This window comes from Triticum urartu, chromosome 6, assembly GCF_003073215.2.
Source record: "Triticum urartu cultivar G1812 chromosome 6, Tu2.1, whole genome shotgun sequence".
Classification (NCBI taxonomy): domain Eukaryota; kingdom Viridiplantae; phylum Streptophyta; class Magnoliopsida; order Poales; family Poaceae; genus Triticum; species Triticum urartu.
The window spans coordinates 304,353,596-304,379,118 of NC_053027.1; positions in this window are offsets into that span (position 1 = coordinate 304,353,596).

Genomic DNA, 25,523 nt, shown 5'->3' on the forward strand with positions numbered 1-25,523 from the left:
TTGTTTCCCGTCACATTCTAGATTACCACACAATAAGTAATTGAAAATCTGTTCACACCAATCAAACCTAAACATGTTCACACTTAGCACTGGGCTATAAAACTACCCACTCGAAAAATTACTGCACATTCCTCGGATCTCCACATTCCGCTCCTCATCACCAAAAGATAGGTTTTCCTGTCAAGTCGTTCTGCCATGTCCGGTAGGAGGACTTCTGGTTTGACGTATAACCAGGGAGCAAAGACCAAGGCCGCGGAAGCACTAGAGAGGTCCTGCCACTACGTGGCAGTCGCAGCAGAGATATAACATGCCGGATGTAACTTTCCATATTTATAACTCCGACTCTTGCCATTTTTGGCGATGTGATATGATATTCCCTTCGTGGTTGAGTTTTGTCTTTCGTTTTACATTTTGTTCATGCCATGCATTTCATATCATGTCATCATGTGCATTGCATTTGCATTCGTGTTCGTCTCATGCATCCGAGCATTTTCCCCGTTGTCCGTTTCGCAATCTGTCAGGACCCCGATTCCAAGCCACATCGATCTAGCCGGTAACACCTCATATAACTTTGCGGCCTCACGCACGGTATTCCACGGGTGCCGCCTTACCATGGCCCGGGACCGTTTGCGCCTTTTGGCTCATGTATATGATAGTGTCGCTGGCATCCATATGACAGAGAACCCGGCCGACATGGCTATTCGTGAACCCAACGCGGCACAGACCTATGGAGACAGGCATACATGAATCACATCGAGCATGTCGGTCATCAGCGAGTGATTCCGGGCTGTAGCACTGGGCTAACAGGACTCCGGGGAACCCGGGCTGTAGCACTGGGCTAACAGGACTCTAGGGAACCCGGGCTGTAGCACTGGGCTAACAGGACTCCGGGGAACCCGGGCTGTAGCAGGCTAGGCAGGACTCCGGAAATCACCGCGTGACATTTGCCCAAAGGGACAGACATAGGAACGAAGTAAAACACATGTCGGCCAGTCAAGTGTCCTGAACAGTAGTGCTAGGCTAGCAGGACTCCGGTGAACCGGGCTGTAGCGGACTACTATGGCTCGAGGAACACTAGACTACATTTCCCCATAAGAAAGGCTGCCAAGGATAAACAACTAGATTGTCGGATCCCACTCATACCGAGCATTTCAATCATACACACAATATGCCCGATATGGGTACATACAACATGGCATCACAACAAAACTCTACAACTCAAGTACTTTATTTAAAGGCTCCAGAGAGCCATACATAACAAGTTCATACAGATAGGGGTCACATGACCCGACACTCAAGTCATACAATCATACAAGCACAAGCGGAAGTAAATAGTTTGAGTACAGACACTAGAAAGAAAGAAGGCTTCTCGAAGCCTGTCTATCTACATAGGGCCCTCCATGGCCAGGATCACCACCTGGGTGGCTAGTCACTCGTCGACGTCAAGGTCTACGTAGAACCCGTCGGAGGGGGCGGTGTCTACGGTGGGCAAACGAAGCAGAGAAGAGGGGGGATCGGTAGAGGAGCTGACGGCAGTTGCAGGACGCGTCTCAGCGGGCTCGGGGGAGGTCGGACGTCGTCGGGGCGTTGCCGGCGATCTCGGCGGACCGAGGAAGAAGAAGGCGTCGGGGAGGCGCTTGGAGGCGTCCGTCGTTGCGTGAGTCGACGGGGAGGCATAGACGATGGAGGCGAAGCTCACGGGCACATCAGGGAGGCGAGGGGGTGGCTCTGGTGGCAACTACGGCAAACGGCGGCGAGGATCGCGCTCGGCCATCGCTGGAGAGGGTGAGGGAGACGATGGGGAGAGAGGGGAGGAGTGCAGGGAGGTGCTGGGCGTCTCTGTGGCGCTCAGATGGGGACGAGGAGGCAGCAGGAGGTGGAAGCAGGATGTGGCCGCGGGAGCACGCGCCGGCGACACGCCTCTGCCTACTGGCAGAGGTGGGTGACGACTGGCACAGGCCAGGTGGGCCGGCCAGCACAGGTAAGGCCTAGGTGGGCTTCTCCCTCTCTCTCTTTTTCTGATTTTTTTTCTTTTTCTATTTAACTGCAACTGTTGGGCTTTATTAAAAATACTAAAACGTTTCCAAAAATCCTGAAAATAATTGTGGGCTCTGTTTAGAATATTTCCAACAGCAAACATTTATTTCCAGAATTATTTGAGCATCTAAATTATTTTATAGCATTTAAATGCCCAAATTCAAATACTTATGATTTAATTCAATGACCTTCTGTTGACCTAGAAAATTGTGCACCAATTTTGCCAGAGGTTCTAACCCAAGACAAAGAGGGTGAACTTTTTAGAAGGGCATTTCAGGTTCATTGAAAATAATTTTAGTAAACCCTAGTTGTTTCCAGGGGGTGTTGGGGGTTTCTGCCTTCCCCATTTCAAATTTAAGAGGAATTTAAACATGATGCACACCCTAATGCTTGAACTAGCTAGGGTGTGACAACTCACCCCCACTCAAAAGAATCTCATCCTGAGATTTAGGATCCTCCGGGAAGAAGGTGGGGTACTCGAGTTGAAGACGATCCTCCCTTTCACAAGTGGCTTCTTTCTCGGAATGGTGTGACCATTGAACCTTGAGAAACTTGATGTTATGGTGTCGAGTGGTACGCTCGGCTCGATCAAGGATACGAACGGGATATTCCCGATATGAGAGGTTATCTTGTAGATCAAGCGTTTCGTGGTCCACTCCACGGATAGGATCCGCGAAGCAACGCCTGAGTTGAGAAACGTGGAAGACATCGTGAACTCTGGAAAGATGCAAAGGTAGTTCCAATTGGTAAGCATCTTCTCCTCGTTTAGCAAGAATGCGAAAGGGTCCAATGTAACGAGGAGCCAATTTGCCTTTGATACCGAAACGATGGGTTCCCATTAGCGGAGTAACCCGAAGGTAAGCCTTCTCGTCGACTTCATAAGTCATAGGCTTATGTTTACAATCATATTGACTCTTTTGACGAGATTGGGCTGTTTTCAATTTCTCACGAATAACGCGAACCTGCTCTTCTGCTTCCTGAATCATATCCGGGCCAACGAGTTGTCTTTCCCTGGTTTCTGACCAGTTAAGAGGCGTTCGACATTTTCGTCCATAGAGAACTTCGAAAGGAGCCTTGCCTAAGCTAGCTTGATAACTATTGTTATAAGCGAACTCCGCGAATGGAAGGCATTTCTCCCAACCCATTCCGAACGAGATGACAGAGGCTCGGAGCATATCTTCTAGAATTTGATTAACTCGCTCTACTTGACCACTTGATTGAGGATGGAAGGCGGTGCTAAAAGAAAGACGAGTTCCCATAGCATTTTGGAAACTTTCCCAAAATCGAGAGGTGAAGTGGCTCCCACGGTTTGAGTTAATTTCCAATGGGACACCATGAAGAGACACTATCCGGGAGATGTATAAATCGGCTAGCTGGCTAGCGGTGATACTCTCACGAACAGGTAGAAAGTGGGCTACTTTGGATAGACGGTCGATCACGACGAAGATGGCATTATTCCCCCTCTTGGTCCTGGGAAACCCAGTGATGAAATCCATACTAATTTTATCCCATTTCCACTCAGGAATAGCCAAAGGTTGAAGGGTGCCAGCAGGCCGTTGATGCTCTTCCTTAACACGATGACAAACGTCGCAATTAGCAATGTATTGAGCGATTTCTCTCTTCATCCTAGTCCACCAAAACCTCTGGCATAGGTCTTGATACATTTTGGTACTACCGGGATGAATGGTGAGAGGGGATTCATGAGCTTCCTTAAGGATCAGCCGCCTCAGGTTTCGTGCCTTTGGAACCACTAGGCGATTACCAAAGTATACGACACCTTGATCATCAATGGAGAAACAATTCGCGACTCCTTTCTTAATGCTTCTCTTAATACGTGAGATTCCCGGATCTACCTTCTGTGCCTTGATGATCTGATCCGTAAGGGTAGGTTTCGGCACCAGGGTGGATAGGAATCCTCGAGGAACAATGTGAAGATTAAGCTTACAAAAGTCCTCATGGAGAAGTGGTTGACTTTGTTGTAACATCAGGTTGTTACAATAGGACTTACGACTTAGCGCATCAGCCATGACATTGGCTTTGCCCGGGGTGTAATTTATTCCTAAGTCGTAAACCGAGATCAACTCGACCCAACGTCTTTGCCTGAGATTCAAATCTGGTTGGGTGAAGATATATTTCAAACTTTGGTGATCGGTGAAGATCTCGCAACGATTACCGAGGAGGTAATGTCGCTAGGTTTTAAGTGCATGGACTACAGCTGCAAGATCTAGATCGTGTGTGGGATAATTTTCCTCATGTGGGTGTAATTGCCGTGAAGCATAGGCAATTACCTGACGATCCTCCATGAGTATGCAACCTAGTCCTTGTCGCGAGGCGTCGCAATAGATAACAAAGTCCTTGGAGAAATCTGGTGGTACCAGTACGGGAGTAGATGTCAGGCGTGTTTTCAGTTCCTGGAAGCTAAACTCGCACTATGGAGTCCACTCGAACTTTTTATCTTTCTTGAGGAGTTCAGTTAGAGGTTTAGCAACCTTGGAGAAATTCTCGACAAAGCGGCGGCAATAGCTCGCTAAGCCAAGGAAGCTCCGAACTTGCTTGACCGTCTCAGGTGGAGTCCAATCAAGGACGGCTTGAACTCGCTCGGGATTGACAGCAATACCCTTACCAGAGATTACATGGCCTAGATATGTCACTTCTGGCAACCAAAATTCACACTTGGAGAATTTGGCATAAAGGCGATGCTCTCGAAGTTTCATCAATACAAGCCTTAGATGTTCGGCATGTTCCTCTTCATTCTTGGAGTAGATGAGTATGTCATCGAGGTGTACTACGACGAATTTATCCAAATACTCCATGAAGACCGAGTTCATTAACCGGGAGAAGGTGGCTGGGGCATTGGTTAAACCGAAAGACATAACGGTGTACTCATATTGGCCATAACGAGTAACAAAGGCCGTTTTTTGAATGTCCCCGTTTCTGATTTTGATTTGATGGTAGCCTAACCTCAAATCCATCTGGGAAAAGACTGAGGATCCAGCGAGCTGATCATACAGATTGTTGATCCTGGGAAGCGGGTATTTGTTCTTGATAGTGACCAAGTTGACAGGTCGGTAATCCACAACCATTCGATCCGTTCCATCCTTCTTCTTGACGAAGAGGACGGGGCAATCCCAAGGAGAGGAACTAGGACGGATGAAACCCTTTTTCAAGGACTCATCAAGTTAGTTCTTAAGCTCGGCTAGTTCTAAGGGTGCCATCTTGTAGGGTCTTCTGGAAATTGGAATGGTTCCTGGAACAAGGTCTATCACAAACTCAACATCCCTGTCAGGTGGAACACCTGGCAGTTCTTTTGGAAAGACATCCGGAAAGTCTCAGACTACCGGAACATCCTCAAGGTCTGGAAGGGGGTTGGCATTTAGGGAGTAGAGCTGGCGCTTGGCCACTCGAGTTAAGACATTGACTGTCTTGCCCGATGGGTGAGTAAGCTGAACGGTTCTAGTGGCACAATCAATCTTAGCATAATGAGCTGACATGCAGTCCATACCCAAGATGATGTTTATGTCCGAGGACTTGAGATCTATTAAGGATGCAAGGAAGACAAGTCTATCGACAAGAATTTTGTTCCCATGGCTTACTCTAGAAGTTTGCCATCTAGAGCTAGGAGTTTGAATTTCCATGGTAGAGGGCATGTCACAGAATGTCGTGTTGTGCAATCGAGCATGGTTCTCGGATATGAATGAATGAGATGCTCCAGTGTCGAAAAGAACAGATACCGGATGGCAGTTAACAAGGAGCGTACCAAGGACGACGTTGGGATCCTCATGAGCCTCCTCGGCTGAAACATAGTTGACATGGCCACGGGCAGTAGTGACCGGCTTGGCATAGAATGTCTTTCCCGCGGGCTTACCACGGCCAACGGACTTTCCAGTTTGAGTGGGGTTGTTGTTATGGGGACACTCTCGGCTATAGTGACCTGGCTCTCCACACTTAAAGCATGTCACCACATTGGGGCGTGGAGCAGCGTTAGCAGCGGGGCCACCATAGGGCTTGGGCGGTGCAAATTGCTGGTTGGGACGAGGCGCCTCAAAGGATGGCCTCGGGATGAAACTGGGTGGCAGTGCCGTGCTTGGGATCCACACCCGGCGCTTCTAAGCTCCAGAGCCGGATGAAGAGCCAAAATCACGGGAGTGCTTGCGTGAAGCGTCATAATCAGTCTGGACTGTCTCAACACTGATGGCTTTATTGACCAACTTCTGAAAGGAGGTGCACTCGTGCAGACGAAGATCGCGGCGAAGCTCAGGGCTAAGTCCGTTGCGGAACCTTGCCTGCTTCTTAGCGTCAGTAGATACCTCTTCAGGGGCATAGCGTGCCAAATTCCCAAATTCACGACTATATGCATCCACAATCAGTCTTCCTTGGGTGAAATTGCAGAACTCCTCCCTCTTGCGATCCATGTGATGCTCACGGAAAGCCTCACTGAATTCAGCCCAAGTAGTGATTTGGCCGACCGGGCGCATAGCTTCAAAATTTTCCCACCAGAGGCTAGCAGGGCCTTCGAGATGGTAGGCAGCGTAAGTAACCTTGTCGGCTTCGGCTACGTTGGCAGAACGTAGCTTGTGGGTGATGCTGCGAAGCCAGTCATCCGCGTCGACGGGCTCGACGGAGTGGTTAAACTTTGGTGGGAACAACTTGATAAAGTCATTGATTGACACCAAGTCATTTCGCGGATGGCGTGTAGTGTTCTGCTCAATCCGCTCCAGCAGGCGGTTAGTCTCACGCTTGTTTCTTTCCGCCTCCAGCATTACTTCGGCCAGAGAAGGCGGATGAGGCAGATTTTCACCCCTAGCTGCACTGGCTTCCCCCTGCTCCAGGGCAGCAGGGTTGTTGTGGGTGTTGACCATCCTAGGAGAAAACAAGACAATGGTTTAGATAAGGATGGCTCAACTTAGCAAGGAAGTGCAGAATGTAATGGATAACACGGAATGCAGAGATGTTCATCCGTATGTCATGGGTATATAAATCTGCCATATATATACCAACGGTCATACACATCATACATAGTTTAGTACAAGCCCAGGCTACAGTACAACTATGATGAAAGACGTTACATCTCATCGGAGGCATTCCAAGCTCCTATACATTATTTGTCTACACCTCCGGAATTGATTATACGCCAAGTCATATTCCACAAGTCACGCAGGACAGTGGAGATACAACTATTACAATACTAGTGATACTACTACTAACTTAGACAGCTCCGTAGTAGTCCTCATAGAAGTCACCTCCATAGCCTGGAAGTTCAACGTGATCATCCGGGAACAGACGGTCCTGAGGAGCTTGTCGACCATAGGGGCTAGGACCAACAAACGGTGGCCTGCGAGGACCACGGGGTGGGATGATGCCCCCCACATCACGCCAATACACCATGTCTGGCAGAGCAGATCTCACAGGATACAGATCCCTTGTATCCATACATCCAGCTTGCACCGCAGGTGCAAACTGAGTCAATGTGGCCCAATGATCAGCACGGGTATTGAAAAGCTCCAATCTCAAGGCCCGATTCTCTCGGTCCTTATCTTCGAGCATCTCGGCAGTGGTACGAGTTAATGAGTCCTCCTGAGTGGAGTCAGCATAGATATCCTGAAGATACCCTTGCGCTCCCGGAAGTGAAGCTGGCATGTAACGGAAGTCGGTGTTCCGAAGCAAGCCAGTCCGGACTCGCATGATGGTCATCATGGAATAGGCAGCATCCTGCACAACCATCTCAACAGTAACCCCGAGTCCATAGGAACAGTGAAGGGGCTCGGTAGATCCAGGATAAGAAGGAAATATCCTGACGGTGCAGAAATATTGGCTTTGATTAAAGTCGCGGAACTGCTCTTCGACAGTGTATTCGGGATACCAACGGTAACCCGTCTCGATCATTACCCGGACTAACATAGCAGTATGACCGGGCACGTCGAGGCACCGGGTCAGGCGAACCACTTGGTTTTGAACACGATTGGCCATCTGAAAGCACAACCACAAAGCAAAGACATTAGAATTTCTAGGGAAAATTAGACAGCATAACAGCTGTAAATGCTCATAAAAAGATTTGAGACATCCACAACAGTCTACAATACCACTCATCAACATCATATCAAGGTTCTGATTCAATTAGCAACATACTAAAGATAGTAGAAACTGAACTGGGAGTTGTAACAACAATCTTATAAGCTACTACGGATTAGTAACACATGAACCTGATAGAAGAAGAGAGCCTAGTCCTTAACCCATGTTGAATGAGAAGAGAAAGACTCAGATCAGAGGGCATAGGGTAAAGGAGTAAAAGAGCCTTATGTTCCCTCCAACAATCAATTCCCCTACATATACCTAAAGCATTTCTAGACTCGACATCGACCAGTTTGGCTCAACGAACCTACAGGAAGTGCGGCTCAGATACCAACACTGTCAGGACCCCGATTCCAAGCCACATCGATCTAGCCGGTAACACCTCATATCACATTGCGGCCTCACACACGGTATTCCACGGGTGCCGCCTTACCATGGCCCGGGACCGTTTGCGCCTTTTGGCTCACGTATATGATAGTGTCGCTAGCATCCATATGACAGAGAACCCGGGCTGACAGGGCTAGTCGTGAACCCAATGCGGCACAGACCTATGGAGAGAGGCATACATGAATCACATCAGGCATGTCGGTCATCAGCGAGTGATTCCGGGCTGTAGCACTGGGCTAATAGGACTCTGGGGAACCTAGCCTGTAGCAGGCTAGGCAGGACTTCGGAAATCACCGCATGACATTTCCCCGAAGGGACAGACATAGGAACGAAGTGAAACACATGCCGGCCAGTCAAGTGTCCTAAACAGTAGTGCTAGGCTAGCAGGACTCCAGTGAACAGGGCTATAGCGGACTACTATGGCTCGAGGAACACTGGACTACATGTCCCCATAAGAAAGGCTGCCAAGGATAAACAACTAGATTGTCGGATCCCACTCATACCAAGCATTTCAATCATACACACAATATGCCCGATATGAGTACATACAACATGGCATCACAACAAAACTCTACAACTCAAGTACTTTATTTAAAGGCTCCAGAGAGATATACATAACAAGTTCATACAGATAGGGGTCACATGACCCGACACTCTAGTCATACAATCATACAAGCACAAGCGGAAGTAAATAGTCTGAGTACAGACACTAGAAAGAAAGAAGGCTTCTCGGAGCCTGTCTATCTACATAGGGCCCTCCATGGCCAGGATCACCACCTGGGTGGCTAGTCACTCGTCGACGTCAAGGTCTACGTAGAACCCGTCGGAGGGGGCGGTGTCTACGGTGGGCAAACGAAGCAGAGAAGAGGGGGGATCGGTAGAGGAGCTCACAGCGGTTGCAGGACGCGTCTCAGCGGGCTCGGGGGAGGTCGGACGACGTCGGGGCGTTGCCGGCGATCTCGGCGGACCGAGGAAGAAGAAGGCGTCGGGGAGGCGCTTGGAGGCGTCCGGTGTTGCGTGAGTCGACGGGGAGGCGTAGACGATGGAGGCGGAGCTCACGGGCACGTTAGGGAGGTGAGGCGGTGGCTCTGGTGGCAACTACGGCAAACGGCGGGGAGGATCGCGCTCGGCCATCGCGGGAGAGGGTGAGGGAGACGAGGGGGAGAGAGGGGAGGAGTGCAGGAAGGTGCTGGGCGTCTCCGTGGCGCTCGGATGTGGACGAGGAGGCAGCAGGAGGTGGAAGCAGGAGGTGGCCGCGGGAGCACGCGCTGGCGACACGCCTCTGCCTACTGGCAGAGGTGGGTGACGACTGGCACAGGCCAGGTGGGCCGGCCAGCACACGTAAGGCCTAGGTGGGCTTCTCCCTCTCTCTCTTTTTCTGATTTGTTTTCTTTTTCTATTTAACTGCAACTATTGGGCTTTATTAAAAATACTAAAACGTTTCCAAAAATCCTGAAAATAATTGTGGGCTCTGTTTAGAATATTTCCAATAGCAAACATTTATTTCCAGAATTATTTGAGCGTTTATATTATTTTATAGCATTTAAATGCCCAAATTCAAATACTTATGATTTAATTCAATGACCTTCTGTTGACCTAGAAAATTATGCACCAATTTTGCTAGAGGTTCTAACCCAAGACAAAGAGGGTGAACTTTTTAGAAGGGCATTTCAGGTTCCTTGAAAATAATTTTAGTAAACCCTAGTTGTTACCAGGGGGGTGTTGGGGGTTTCTGCCTTCCCCATTTCAAATTTAAGAGGAATTTAAACATGATGCACACTCTAATGCTTGAACTAGCTAGGGTGTGACACAATCCGACACTCCCACATGTACTCGGTACACCCATCTTTTCTCTTCTTGTGAGCGGGAGAAAAACATTCTTGGAATGGGCCGAGATTTCAAGTGGCCTTGGCACACCACCGGTAGACCGTCTGTCAAATTTCCTTCCATTTGGAGGTCGTTTGATGCCCCAACGGTTAACCGGGTAACCGCAAAAGCATCTTTGTGTTGCAGGCCAACACCCCTCCAACCGAGCCGAATAACCCATCTAAACCACCTCCATGTTCTCCGTCGTTGGATCATGATCGTGTGGGGAAAACCGTACCTCATTTGGACACTCCTAGCTCCGTCTACCAATAAATAGACACCTCCCAAAAATTCGCGTACATGAAACCCTAGCCCCGCTCCCCTCGTGCCGCCGGACATTTCCCCGCCACCGACGGACTTGTCCGCGTCGCTCCCCGACGAATCCGGGGCGACACGTGGCGCCCGCCGTTCCCCACCGCCGCCGGCCCGCGCGCCGCCGCCGCCGCCACTGCTTCGTCGCCCGCCCTGGCGACCTTCGCCGCCGCTGCCTCACCGACCGCACCAAAGCCCCGCCGGAGCTGCCGCCCTCCACCGCCTAGGGCTCGTCGCGGGCTAGATCTGGCGCAACCCCTCCCAAATCCGGCGGCGCCCTCGCCGGAGCGCCTCGCCAACCGCCTCCGATTGCCACGTCTCACACTTCTCCGACAGATCCATGGCAAACCTCGAAGGCCGCGCCCAAACCCTAGATGCTAGAGGGTAAAATTCCTTCAAAGTCCCCAAGTCTGTGATATTTTTATGCTTCCCTTGACATGTCTTATCTCGGTGACCATGGCTCCAAATCATGCATATGATATGTCGAAATGTTTGCCTCACTATGATCTTCATGCTAGTAGCATTTGCATGCATGTTACTATCCGTTATGATTCCATTTTCATCATTGCAAGTGTGCTATAAAATGTTAACTGTTGGTTCTTAACAGAACATGGTGATTTGTTATTTTTGTTGCGTTTGGTGTGTGCATCCTATGAGCATGAGGTCTACATGTGTTTTTAAGTACATCATGCCATCTTTACATGAGTGCAAGTTTTGTATTTGTGTAATCTATGTGGTGACTATAACAAGCATCAAAGTAGGCTCCGTGATGTTACTATTTTCAGGTACTTAGGATTTTGCGAAGTCCTTTTCCTGCGGTTATTTTGATGCCATGTAAACTTGTTGCTTATTTTGAGATACTTCAGTAAAGATCTTTAGCTCATATGGTTATTCTCTATACATTCATGCCTCTGGTTGCAATTATGGAGTGTTCTAGAATGTCATTTTCTTGCTCTACTTTTGCTAAATAATGTTCCTGGCAGATTGTTAACATGATAATCAATATTTCCATGTGTTTTTCTAGTGATCCATGCATCCTATGAACTTGCTCTTGCCATGTTTAGCTTCCTGAACAGGTCTTATTACTATTGGTATGCTTGTGAACTGATAATATAACTTGCTATGTTACATGGGTTCCATCATATCTTCTGTGCCTTTTTGGCTCATGTTCAGTAATCGAGTTTTGTTCTATGCATTCAGTAGAATCATGGCATGCCTTTGTTTGCCATGATATGTTCATGTGCATGTTGTTTGGTTCCTCTAAACATTGCTTCCAGATGTTTTTTTTGACATGTTAGTATTTTCACCAAACCTGTGAAGCTGATATCTTTTGCACTTTTGCCATGCTTGTTTAAACCTGTTCCTCTGTGATTTAGCCATAGCTCAGTGTACATGTTTTCTCAAGCATCTCTTGTACATCACTAACATATGCTTTGTTGCTATGTTGGAGTGCAGTAGCTTAGTTTCTTGTTCCATTCTAAGTGCTATCATGTTGTTAATCGCAGGTTTGCACCATTCTTGTGTTGCTTGTCATTTGCAAACCGTGCATCCCTTTCTGGTGATCCTTATATCGATTTCGACCAAAATCACCTCATCTTTCCAGTGACATACTTGGTTTGCCAAGTTGATGCCTTGATCATTCTTTCCCTTCTGGAGCACGCATATGCATTGCATATCATATCTTGCATAGCATGCCATGTATTGCATCATGTTGCTTGTGCATTGCACCGTGACTTATTATTGTTCCATTGCTTGTGTTCTTGCTTTGGGTAGAGCCAGGAGACGAGTACATGAACGAGGAACCTGTTGAGTACGCTAACGAGGATCAAGCTTTCGACAACTCTGAGAACATTGCAGGCAAGATGACCATACCCTCGATATCACTTCTATCTTTGCTTGCTAGTTGTTCGTTCTATCGCTATTTTGCGCTACCTGACACTTGTTATATCATGCCTCCCATATTGCCATGTCAAGCCTCTAACCCACCTTCATAGCAAACTGTTGTCTGGCTATGTTACCGCTTTTTCTCAGCCCCTCTTATAGCGTTGCTAGTTGCCGTTGAAGTTTGTTCCATGTTTGGAACATGGATATGTTGGGATATCACATTATATCTTATTTAATTAATGCATCTATATACTTGGTAAAGGGTGGAAGGCTCGGCCTTATGCCTGGTGTTTTGTTCCACTCTTGCCGCCCTATTTTCCGTCATACCGGTGTTATGTTCCTTGATTTTGCGTTCCTTACGCGGTTGGGGTTATGGGGCCCCATTTGTTGGTGTCAAAATCGGTGGATCTCGAGTAGGGGTTCCCGAACTGTGCGTCTAAGGTCGATGGTAACAGGAGACGGGGGACACAATGTTTAACCAGGTTCGGGCCCTCTCTATGGAGGTAATACCCTACTTCCTGCTTGATTGATCTTGATGAATATGAGTATTACAAGAGTTGATCTAACACAAGATCGTAATGGTTAAATCCTAAAAGTCTAACCTGTCTGACTATGATTATATATATATATATATATCTCGATTCGGACTAAGCCCTCCGGTTTATATGGACATCGGACGGGACTAGGGTTGTACAAGGTCGGTTAGAGAGAAAGGAATCTTCATATTTGGTCGCCAAGCTTGCCTTCCACCCCAAGGAGAGTCCCATCCGGACACGGGAGAGAGCCTTCGATCGTCTATCTTCATAGCCCATTAGTCCAGCCCATGTCCAGCAGGCCGGACGCCCGAGGACCCCTTAGTCCAGAACTCCCTCAGTAGCCCCTAAACCAGGCTTCAATGACGAGGTGTCCGGCGCGCAGATTGTCTTCGACATTGCAAGGCGGGTTTCCCTTTCCGAATATTCCAAGATAGTATTCGGATGAAACGAATGTGTCCAGATCTGCAACACAAGTACCACACACACAGCCGTAGAGAGTATAACATTTCATGAGTCCCATCTGCTGACAACTTTTTGCAAGATGACATCACGCCTGTCTGGTCATTATATCGAACCATTTTTGTCTGTCGTTCTGTGTTTCAAGATGCGGTTTCCATTGGCACGCCTTGTCAAAGCAGAGATCGTTTCCCCTTATTGCGGGATTCTCATCAGTATGGGCGTGGCTAATCCAACCGTGCTATTTGCACAGCTCTTGGGAATAGGCGAGTTTTAGGGGGAGTGGGGAGGCGTTCGATATCCACTGCCTTTAAAAGGGGATAAGGACTCCCTTTCTTCTCCCACGCCTTCTCTCTTCCTCTGCCCTTCCATTCTTGAGCTCCAGCGCCCAAGTTATCATCTTTCCCAACTCGATCAAGCACTCAAGGAGAAGGACATTACTGAGCTTCGGGCTGCCGGGTATCTGGCGAAGGAAATCGCCCACCGTCTTCCGACCAAGGGGCAAATCGTCCCTACACAGAAGTCTAATGAGAGGGTGGTATTCATCCCTCATTTCGTCCGCGGGCTAGAGTTTCCACTCCACCCTTTCGTCCGCGGGCTGATGTTCTATTATGGGGTAGACTTCCATGATCTAGCCCCGAACTCTTTCCTCAACATTTCGGCATTCATTGTCGTGTGTGAGGCTTTCCTCCGCATCCAACCCCACTTCGGACTGTGGCACGAGGTATTCAATGTGAAGCCGAAGGTGGTGGATGGCCAGCATGTGGAGTGCGGAGGCGCCATGGTGAGCAAGCTGCCCAATGTCACCTGGATAAAAGGTACTTTCGTGGAGACTGTCAACGAGTGGCAGAAACTATGGTTCTACATCACAGAGCCCCGTGGCGCCACCTGGGCCACGGCTGCCGAATTCAACTCCGGAGCTCCAATGCGGCTCACCTCCTGGATTGAGAAGGGTCCAAGTTGGTCTTCGTCAGACGAGCTGATAGCGCTACAAACGCGCATTCAAAGCATGGTGGATAAAAATGTTAAGCTCGTCGACGTAATCCAGGTGATGCTAGTTTGTTGGATTCTCCCATGCCAAAGCCGAAGTCGCCCTTTATGCGAATTCAATCCGAAGAAGCACCAAACCATGGAAAGGCTCTTCGGAACCACTCACAAAGATGCCTGGAAGTTGCTCTTTGAAAGTAACGAGACACCGCCAGCCATAGACTCGGACCGCGGGCACGACATTACCCATTCTGCCAACGAGGTAAGCCTTTTATGCATCCTCTACTTGCTTGTTTCAAAGAGGATATCTAAACTTTATTATTTTAGGTATGGACAGAGAGAGCAGAGTGGATTCGGTGTCTGGCTCCGCTGGCCGAGGAACCAGTCATCCCGCACCTGGCGAAGATGCTGGTACCGGCGCCCTATAAGGCGCTGGAGAAGAAAGCCAAGAAGAAGGCCAAGGGGGTCCGAAGTGGCCCCCGCTGCAAGGGCGCTTCGGATGTGACGTCCGAAGACAAGACCCACTCCTCTGCCGCCAAAGACAATGACGAGGAGGAGGAGGAGGAGAGTGACTCTCCCCTGATTGGGGGAGGAAGAAGAGGGCGGCCTCCACAAATCTGGAGGCGGAGGCAACCAAGAGGGGGAGAGACCCTCTTGCGGATAACTCCGCGTGGGACATCGACAGCAGCCCAGAGCGGTGCCCCCGAAACAAGCCCCTGGCCACATCGTGAGTACTAAGAACCTGCACGCGTCCATTTATCTGGCCTCTCCACTTTATGGTATTAATATGGTTAATCATGTTATTATTGTTCGGCCCATGACAGCTCCTAGCGATCCTCATCAGGAGGCTCGTTGGATTCAAAGGCGATGGGCAGCGAGTCACCGCTGGCCGCTTACTCTCCCAAGGCCAAGGGAGACGACGAGGTGCTGTCCCAAAGGACCTTCCCAGGCCAGGGAGAGGTTCAGGAGGCCATCATGGTGGCGCCAGAGGGCGAATCCTCGGCTGCCGGACACATGGGGGAACAGACCCCCATGGAGACTGACGATGGGGGCCATGCTCGGTTCGGCCCCCATCCGAGCATGGATCTAGAGACCCGTACGGCTCCGGAATCCGACAAGCACCCTTCTTCGAGAGAAGGAGGCGTGCCCTTCCCGACGGTGACCTCTGTCCAACCAGAGGCACCGGATAATCTACTAGAAGCGCTATGGGGTGCTTCCATTGTGGAAGAACACCGTATCCTTATGCGTACAGTGATTGAAAAGGTTCAATCCGTCAAGAGCGGACTCACCGAATCCGACAACGGCCTGCTGACAGGTTTTGAAGTAAGCGGCGCAAAAGGGAAAATCCCAATATAGACAGCAGCCCCTGAGACACTAGCCGGTGTTCGGAAAGATAAGCCGGATAGAGGATCAATTAAATTTCACAAGAAACTAACTAAATGTGTCTTATGTTAATAAGCAGGCGTCATTGCTGGCTGCGACCTCACATACTACCGAAGTCTTTGGACTAAAGCAGAGACTGGAGCGGGCCGAGGAGGAGCTTGGCCAAGTGAGGAGGCAGCTGGAAGACCAGCAAGGTATGTAATGACTCGCTATATATTCAGAAAGAATAAATGAGTTATATTGACCATAGTGTTATGATATGTGTAGGAGCGACGACCGAGGTCGAGGCCTTTAAAAAGGCCCTGGCCGAAGCCGAGGGGAATGCTATCAAGGAGTAGGCCGCTCGAAAGAAGCTTAAGGCCAGGCTGAATCAGGTCCGGCAAGAGCTCCAGGACGCTGTGAAGAAGTGTGAGACCTTGGAGTATGATGTATCGGCTCGAAAGACCGAACTAGCCAAGGCTCGCCAAAGCACGGAAGCGGCCCGGGTTGGAGCCCAGGGTGCCCTCTAGGAGATCCAGGAGGCCAAGAAGATCACGGCGGGTAAGGCGTTCAGTATGCAAAGCAAGTATGTGAAGAAGAAGTATTTCTTACTAACCCAGATTCGGAGTTCTCCAGGGGCATTTGCGGATCTGCCGCGCAGTGTGTCCGACGCTACCGAGTTCTTTCGAGCTGAACAGAGAAGGTGTTCTGGTCACAATACCTTGCGCCAGAGCATCCAATGCCCTTCACCGATCAGCTAAGACAGCTGGTTGAGCTGCATAGGGTGGCTGAACTGGCCATGAAGGATTTAATAATTCGGTTGTGGCATGCCGATGTTATACCCAGCAGCTACTTCAGACTCGTGAAGCGGCTGGTAGGTGCCTGCCCTCGGCCGGACATCGTCAAGAGGTCGACCTGAATCGAGGGTGCGCGCATGGTCTTCACCCGCATGAAGGTGTGGTGGGAGAAGATGGATGTCGTCAAGCTTGTGACCGAAGGGCCACCTGAAGGCAAGGAGCACCGCATGCCGGAGCGGTATTTTGAAGACCTCCTAGAGGGGTCCCGCATTGTGGCGACGCAATGTGTGCAAGACATTATTTTTGAATGAACATATTCATGTTGTCTCTACCTTGTATGATGAAACAAATTCATTATGTAATATAATGTTTGTTATTTAAAGAATTTCTCCTCCTTTGCGGCCATGTTGTGTGAAATCTGAGAGTTGGCCAGTCGTTGGCTTCTTCCCCCATGTAGGAAGTACGGGGGTGTTCGAGATGTAATCTAAACACTCTTGATCCAATTTTTTGGTCCTTGAAGGTGGTGTTTAGCGCGACGAACCAGGCAATCGGACTATGCGGCTTTAGCACCCTCACTTAGCCATAGGAGTTTGACAATAGAAATATAGGTGCAGCCCCTAGTATCCGAACTAGGATGCTGAAAACACTTGATCGGGTAAGTACCAATCCCTCGCGTAATGCGGAAAAAATCTTGAAGAATTTGAGACCTCCGAAGAGCTGACCGGCTCTCGCTGCATCATGACAGTCAGTTTTTGGCTTTTTCTACTGAGGTGTTCTTCGAGGTAAACCAGGGCACAATCACAGTAGTTCTCCCTTTACTACCCTAGCAGATACAGCGAAATGTAAGGTAGTAAGCACAGGAGCCGGGCAACCCAACTATTGACCAAAGACATGATTCGGAGCCAATGCATATAGTGCTAAATTCAGGGTGCCGAACTATACTATAAAAAGTGTTCGAACTTTGTTGCCGTGTTTTGGGGCGCTATGGAGCCCCTGACAAATTGAAACGCACCAGAGTGTATGGGTGCTACTTGATAAAGTTATCAAAAAAAGAAAAAGAAGAAAGAGTAGTAAGCTAAAAGCCGTAAAATTTGGGCCGCAAACTATTTTTGTTATAATTTCATTAGTGCGTTAAAGAGCATTTATACAAGTAGTGCAATAAGCAGAAAGATATTTGATATGCCTTAACCAAGGCAGAGCTGTGTGTGGGTACTGAAAACAGGTAAAGGGATCGTTAAAGAAACCACCTAAAATTTTCCCCGTACCTCCATGCTTCTTGTCGTCTTGGTCTATTTATCCTTCAAAAAAGAACCGATGGTCAAGCTGCCAGGGAAGGCCTGCGAAAAAGAGACCTGTAAAAGGAGGAAAAAGGAAACAGTGAAAGTATGTGTGTGTCTGGGGGCGGTCGAGCCATATTGTGAATCATAAGCTAGTTATGCCTCCACCCATGCCCATGGTATCTTGAGTGTGTAGTTATGTACGCGCGGTACGAACGCCGCTACATGATCGGGACCGGGACGGAGGCCGAATTGCTAGTCGAGCTCTTGAGGAGCTGTGTTGTCCTGCTGCAGAGTAGTCCGGACTCTCTTGACAGTGTCCCGGGGCTCGGCCGCCGAATTGAGGCTCTCCTTGAAAAGGTCGCCCTGTACTTCTGCTGCTAAGGCAGCGGTGTGCTCCTCGGTGTGGAGGGAGCGTTCCGTGTTTCCATTAACTATTATGATGCCGTGTGGTCCGGGCATCTTGAGCTTGAGATAAGCGTAGTGTGGCACCGCGTTGAATCGAGCAAATGCGGTTCGTCCAAGCAGTGCGTGGTAGCCGCTGCGAAAGGGGACAATATCGATGATTAACTCCTCGCTTCGTAAGTTGTCCGAAGATCCAAAGATAACCTCTAGTGTGATTGAGCCCATACAGCGGGCCTCTACACCTGGTATGACTCCTTTAAAGGTAGTCTTGGTGGGCTTGATCGTTGATGGATTAATGCCCATTTTGTGCATTGTATCCTGATAGAGCAAATTGAGGCTGCTGCCACCGTCCATCAGGACTCGCGTCAGGTGGAACCCATCAATTATTGGGTCCAGGACCAGTGCGGCTGAACTATCATGACGGATACAGGTCGGATGATCCCGGCGATCGAAAGTGATAGGGCATGACGACCATGGATTAAATTTGGGGGCGACTGGCTCTATCGTGTAGACGTCCCTAAGCCCGCGCTTGTGCTCCCTCTTGGGGATGTGGGTAGCATATATCATGTTCACTGTTTTGACTTGAGGGGGAAACTTCTCCTGTCCCCCTGTGTTCGGTGGCCGGGGCTCCTCATCGTCGTCCTCGCTTTGTGATCCCTTCTCCTTGCTTTTGGCATTTAACTTGCTGGCCTGTTTAAAAACCCAACAATCACTGTTGGTATGGTTGGGTGGTTTGTCTGGGGTGTCATGAATCTAGCACGGACGATCGAGTATGCGGTCCAAGCTAAATGAGCCCGAATTGTTCTTTTTGAATGGCTTCTTTTGCTGACTGGACTTAGAGCCACTGAATCCAGCATTGACCACCGTATCATCGGTGTTTTCATTGTTGTTTCGACGCTTGTATCTGTTGCGTCGGGACTTGTCGTTGCTATTCTTGGCTTCAGGGGTGCCGATGTCGCTTGCATTGTTTTCCCTACGGGCCAGCCAACTATCCTCACCCGCACAAAAGTAGGTCATGAGTGCCGTGAGGGGTGCCATGGACTTCGGCTTTTCTTGGCCAAGGTGGAGGGCGAGCCATTCGTCGCCGATGAAGTGTTTAAAGACCGCTAGGGCTTCGGCATCAGGATAGTCGACAATCTGGTTCTTTTTAGTTAAGAACCTAGTCCATAATTTCCTGGCAGACTCTCCGGGCTGTTTAACAATATGGATTAAGTCATCAGCGTCCGGAGGTCGAACATATGTACCTTGGAAGTTGTCAAGGGAGGCTTCTTCCACGTCCTCCCAGGTGCCGATGGAATTTTCGAGCAGGCTGTTCAGCCAGTGCCGGGCTGGTCCTTTGAGTTTTAGGGGGAGGTATTTAATGGCGTGAAGGTCGTCGCCGCGAGCCATATGAATATGGAGAATGAAGTCTTCGATCCATACCGCGGGATCAGTTGTTCCATCGTATGATTCGATATTTACGGGTTTAAACCCTTCTAGGAATTCATGTTCCATAACTTCGCCAATGAAGCAAAGAGGGTGTGCGGAGCCTCTATATCATGCCACATCACGACGTAGCTCCGATGGAGTCCGTCTGCGGCTTTCGGCCCGCGCATGACTAGGTTTGTCACGCCCGAATAGATAGTCGTCATCACGTGTCGAGGCACGTCCTCGCGATCCGTAGATTGATCTGGTATGTCCTGCTCTATTGTTCAGGTCATGCCGAAGGTCATATATATGACCGCGAGTTGTTTTACCTCTGCATTTGCAATGAGGCAGGACGGGTTGGTGTTCGGCTTGAGTTTCCATTTTATCCCGACCATGTGGTGGTCGGTCAGCCACAATGCGCGATGGTGGTATGTGCTTCGGCGCCTCGTCGTCGAACTGAGGTAGCAACTTGTGCTTCAGGTAAATTTTGGCTGGGCGCTTGAGGCCGTATTCTTCGGCTGCTAGGATATCAGTCCATCTATCGTTGAGCAGATCTTGGTCAGCTTGAAGCTGCTGCTGCTTCTTTTTGAGGCTCCTTGAAGTGGCTATTAGCCGGCGCTTAAAGTGCTCCTGCTCCTGAGGTTCCTCGGGCATGGTAAAATCCTCGTTGCCGAGGCTCGCCTCATCCTCGAAGAGTGGAAGATAATTACTGTCCTCTGAGTCTTCGTGCATGGCCTGTTTACCAGGGCTAACTTTCCCATCTTCCCATTCATCCTATTCAGCAGTTGCGTCAATGGGGTCTTCATTGTCTTCGGCACATTCCGGAGTGTTATCTTCTCCTGTGCCGGTGTTGCTGTCTTTGCTGCAGTGTGACTTAGGGTGGTGCCGCTGACGCTTGTGCTTTAATTGTATCTCGGGAGGTTGATCCTCAACTGGATCTTCCTTTTCATCGCCGCTATTCTCTTTTGGTGCATCCACCATGTATACATCATACGAGGAAGTGGCCGTCCAGCGTCCGGTAAATGGCAGGTTCTGAGCCTCTTCTTCTCCGGCCTCCCCATCCATATAGTCGATGTGGTCGGAGCCGTAATCGAGCATGTTTGTTAAGTCTTCGACGGTGGCTACGAAGTGGGCGGTGGGTGGGAAGCGAAATTCTCCGTCATCAGCCTCTGGTTCGAACCGGATACAATTCGGTTGTGCCCCCCCCCCGCTAAGGGTAGTGATCTTAACGAGTTTAACACGTCGCCCAAGGGCGAGTGTCGGAAGATTTCTACAGAGCTGAATTCGACGACCGATGGCCGATCAAGCTCGACGTACGCGGACGCACAAGGCTCGGAACCTGTAGCCGGAGTTGAGTCCATGGTTTCGGTGACATAGATGTCACTTGAAGTTAAGTCTGTGTGCAGCTCCAGCGCCGCTGAGTCTGCGGCTTCCACGACGTGGTTGAGCTTCCCGTCTTCGGATGGCGCGATCTGCTTTAGATCTAGTGCCAGGGCAGCTACAGGTACTATCTCTTGCGTATGGACCGATGACAGATTTACATCATGTTCATCATGGTGGCCGGGAGCGGCTGCCGTGGTCTTGAATCCGTCGAAGATCAAGTCTCCACGGATATCTGCGACGTAGTTCAAGCTTCCAAATCTGACCTGCTGGCCAGGGGCGTAGCCTTCGACCTGCTCCAGATGGCCAAGCGAGTTGGCCCGCTGTGCGAAGCTGCCGAACACGAAGATCTGTCCAGGGAGGAAGACTTCCCCTTAGACAGCGTTGTTGTAGATGATTGAAGGATCCATCAAACCTTTTGAAGACGGCACAGTGGAACTCTCAATGAAAGCACCAATGTCGGTGTCAAAACCGGTGGATCTCGGGTAGGGTGTCCCGAATTGTGCGTCTAAGGTCGATGGTAACAGGAGACGGGGGACACAATGTTTACCCAGGTTCGGGGCCTCTCTGTGGAGGTAATACCCTACTTCCTGCTTGATTGATCTTGATGAATATGAGTATTACAAGAGTTGATCTAACACGAGATCGTAATGGCTAAACCCTAAATGTCTAACCTCTCTAACTATGATTATATATATATATCTCCATCCGGACTAAGGCCTTCGGTTTATATAGACACCGGAGCGGACTAGGGTTGTACAAGGTCGGTTATAGAGAAAGGAATCTTCATATCTGGTCGCCAAGCTTGCCTTCCAAGCCAAGGAGAGTCCCATCCGGACATGGGAGAGAGCTTTCGATCTTGTATCTTCACAGCCCATTAGTCTGGCCCATGTCCAATAGGCCGGACGCCCGAGGACCCCTTAGTCCATAACTCCCTCACCCTTGACAGATTGCCTTGAATAAAACTCCTCCAGCAAGGCCCAACCTTGGTTTTAACATTTGCCACCTAAGCCTTCTTCTCTTGGGTTCTTCAGACTCAAGGGTCATCTTTATTTTAAACCCCCCCGGCTAGTGCTCCTCTGATTGTTGGTCCGAACTGAGTTGATCTCGGAGCCACCTCAGGGAAACTTGAGGGTTGGTTTTACTCGTAGGACGTCTCATCCGGTGTGCCCTGAGAACGAGATATGTGCAGCTCCTATCAGGATTTGTCGGCACATTCAGGCGGCTTTGCTGGTCTTGTTTTACCATTGTCGAAATGTCTTGTAACCGGGATTCCGAGACTGATCGGGTCTTTTCGGGAGAAGGAATATCCTTTGTTGACCGTGAGAACTTGTGATGGGCTAAGTTGGGACACCCCTGCAGGGTATAAACTTTCGAGAGCCGTGCCCGCGGTCATGTGGCAGATGGGAATTTGTTAATATCAGGTTGTAGAGAACTTGACACTGGAATTAAGTAAAATGAATCAACCGCGTGTGTAGGCATGATGGTCTCTTTTCGGCGGAGTCCGGGAAGTGAACACGGCCTTGTGTTATGCTTGAACGTAAGTAGTTTCAGGATCACTTCTTGATCACTTATAGCTTTTTTGACCGATGCGTAGCTTCTCATCTTACTCTTATTTGTGTATGTTAGCCACCATATCTGGTTAGTGCTTGCTGCAGCTCCACCTCATTACCTTATCCTACCCATAAGCTTAAATAGTCTAGATCTCGCCGGTGTGAGCTGCTGAGTCCTCGTGACTCACGGATACTTCCAAACAGTTGCAGGTGCCGATGATACCAGTGCAGGTGATGCTACCAAACTCAAGTGGGAGTTCGACGAGGATCTGGGTCGTTACTATGTTTAATTTCCTGATGATCAGTAGTGAAGCCCAGTTGGGACGATCGGGGATCTAGCATTTCGGGTTGTCTTCCTTTATTTTGGTTCCATAGTCGGACCTTTGATTGTACTTTGGTTGATGTATGTTTAACTTGTTATTTGTGTGAAGTGGCGATTGTAAGCCAACTCTTTATCCCTTCCTTATTCAGTACATGGGATTGTGTGAAGATTACCCCTCTTGCGACAAATCCACCATGCGATTATGCCTCTAAGTCGTGCTCGACACGTGGGAGATATAGAAGCATTGTGGGTGTTACAAGTTGGTATCAGAGCCAGCCCCGACTTAGGAGCCCCTACTTGATCGAATCGTTGATGTTGTTGAGTCTAGAACAAAATGTTTTGAGTCTTAGGATTATATATATATATATCGGAGAGTAGGAGTCTTTTTACTCCCCAGTCCCTTCATCGCTCTGGTGCAGCCTCCTGACGTAGAAGTTTTGACTTTCCTCTCCTCAAATTTCACTTAAAAAATTTAGGATCATGCGGGTATCTTGGAATCGTTCTGATATTCTTGTCACGAGAACATTGTTCTTGGTGCCTCCTGACACTTAGGGGTTGTTGCAGTGTCCCGGGGAGTTGAGCTCAGAGGTGTTGACTTCACAATTTTATCGTTGTGGTTCTGGAATACCTGAGTTCGCCGACATCGAAAATCTCTTTTATGCAGTTGTTGGTGAGATAACCTCGACGCCACCTAGTACTGGGTGGGAGTTCAGGAGTATTGCCATAACTCGTATAACGGATGCTTTTCAAAGGTTGAGGTACATGATTTCTGAAGGTTTCTTGGTTATGTGTTGAAGGATGGATACAACTAGATGTAGGGGTTGTTTGTTTGGGTGAGATATTCTGCTTCCCCTGTTTCCCCAACACCTGATTGCATAACCAAAAAGTTTTTGGAGTTTATAGGTGGGAACTCAAGTAGCTCTAGTATTTCTTCCCGCATATATTTGGTTTGTGATTGGGTAATCCTTACCACTTTTTTGTTCCTAATCGTACCTTGCTGTTTCGTTCATCAACCTTTATCTAAGTGGCTTCTCAACTTAATGGAAGTGTGAAGATTTACTTTGGAATTCATTCGTTCATCCTTGTTCGAATGTTTATTGTGAAGACTATATGTTGCAACTTCTATTCATTGATTCAGCTTGAATATTTGTCTATCAAGAATCCAACAGATGTCATCCTCTTCAGAATGGATCCTCCAACGCATCTGAATCCGGAACGCAATGGTGGGAGTTAGGCGAACCCTCCGCCACCACCTCCACCTTCGGGGGCATGGCAAGCTGTCATGAAAGCCACCAACGCCAACACTTAGATGCTTTTGCAACTCTTGCAAAGAGTGCAACCAAGGTCAAGGCAACCAAGGAAATCAAGGCCAAGGGAATTTCAACAATCACCCTCTGTTTGCTACCCTCAACCAGTTCCTTGCAAATCAGCCAAAGTCTTTCAGCAAGTGTGTCGAGGCCACAGACGCCGACGATTGGCTCATGGACATCTACAAGCATTTTGAATGTAGAAATGTCAGGCCTGAGGACTTTGTCAAGTTCTCTTCATTTCAACTCAAGGACCAAGCTGCTGATTGGTCTCAACAATACAAAGATTCCAGAGGAGGTCGTGTGATTACTTGGGATGATTTCCACCGAGACTTCAAAGCTCATCATATTCCAACAAGTGTTGCTGAGAGCAAGCGTGAGGAGTTCCGCAATCTCAAGCAAGGCAGCATGTCCATGTACCAATACGACATCCAGTTTCATAAACTTGCTTGCATCGCTAAACAAGACGTTCCTGACGAAAAGAGTATGATCTATCAATTCCGACGTGGCCATGGAGAAGATATGCAGTTAGCTCTCGTGCTTCTTGAGCCGACTGAGTTCGATCAATTCTATAACATGGCTCTCAAGCAAGAAGCTGCTCAGCTCAAGTGTGAGGCTTCAAAGAAGAGAGTCAGGGATGCAGTTCAATCTTCTTCTTCCTCACAAGTGGCAGCTAAGCAACAAAAGTTCTGGCTTCCTCCTCCTCCATTTCACCAGCCCTACCAGCAAAAGAGCAAAGGTGGCCATGGATCTTCCCACCCACCCAACCCAGGCTATCAGAACAAATCCCAGTCTCAAGCTCCAAGGTCAAGTGCTCCTTATCATCGTCCGCTCTCAGAGGTGACTTGCAACAAGTGTCAGCAGAAAAGGCACTATGCAAACAGCTTCAACCAAAGGCACCATCCGCCTCCTCCTCATGTGAGATCTTCAAGAAATGCAGTGGTCAAGCAAAATCCCAAGAAAGCTAAGGTGAACATGATGAACGTAGCTCAGGCAGAGGATTCTTCAGAAGTGATCATGGGAACCTTTCAGTTAACTCCATTCCTGCTAAAGTCTTATTTGATGCTAGTGCATCGTATTCTTTCATGTCATATCCATTTGAATCGGAGCACAATGTTGACACAGAGATCTTGTCCAAAGTTATGCAAGTTGTTTCTCCGGGAAAGCTTATGACTTCTA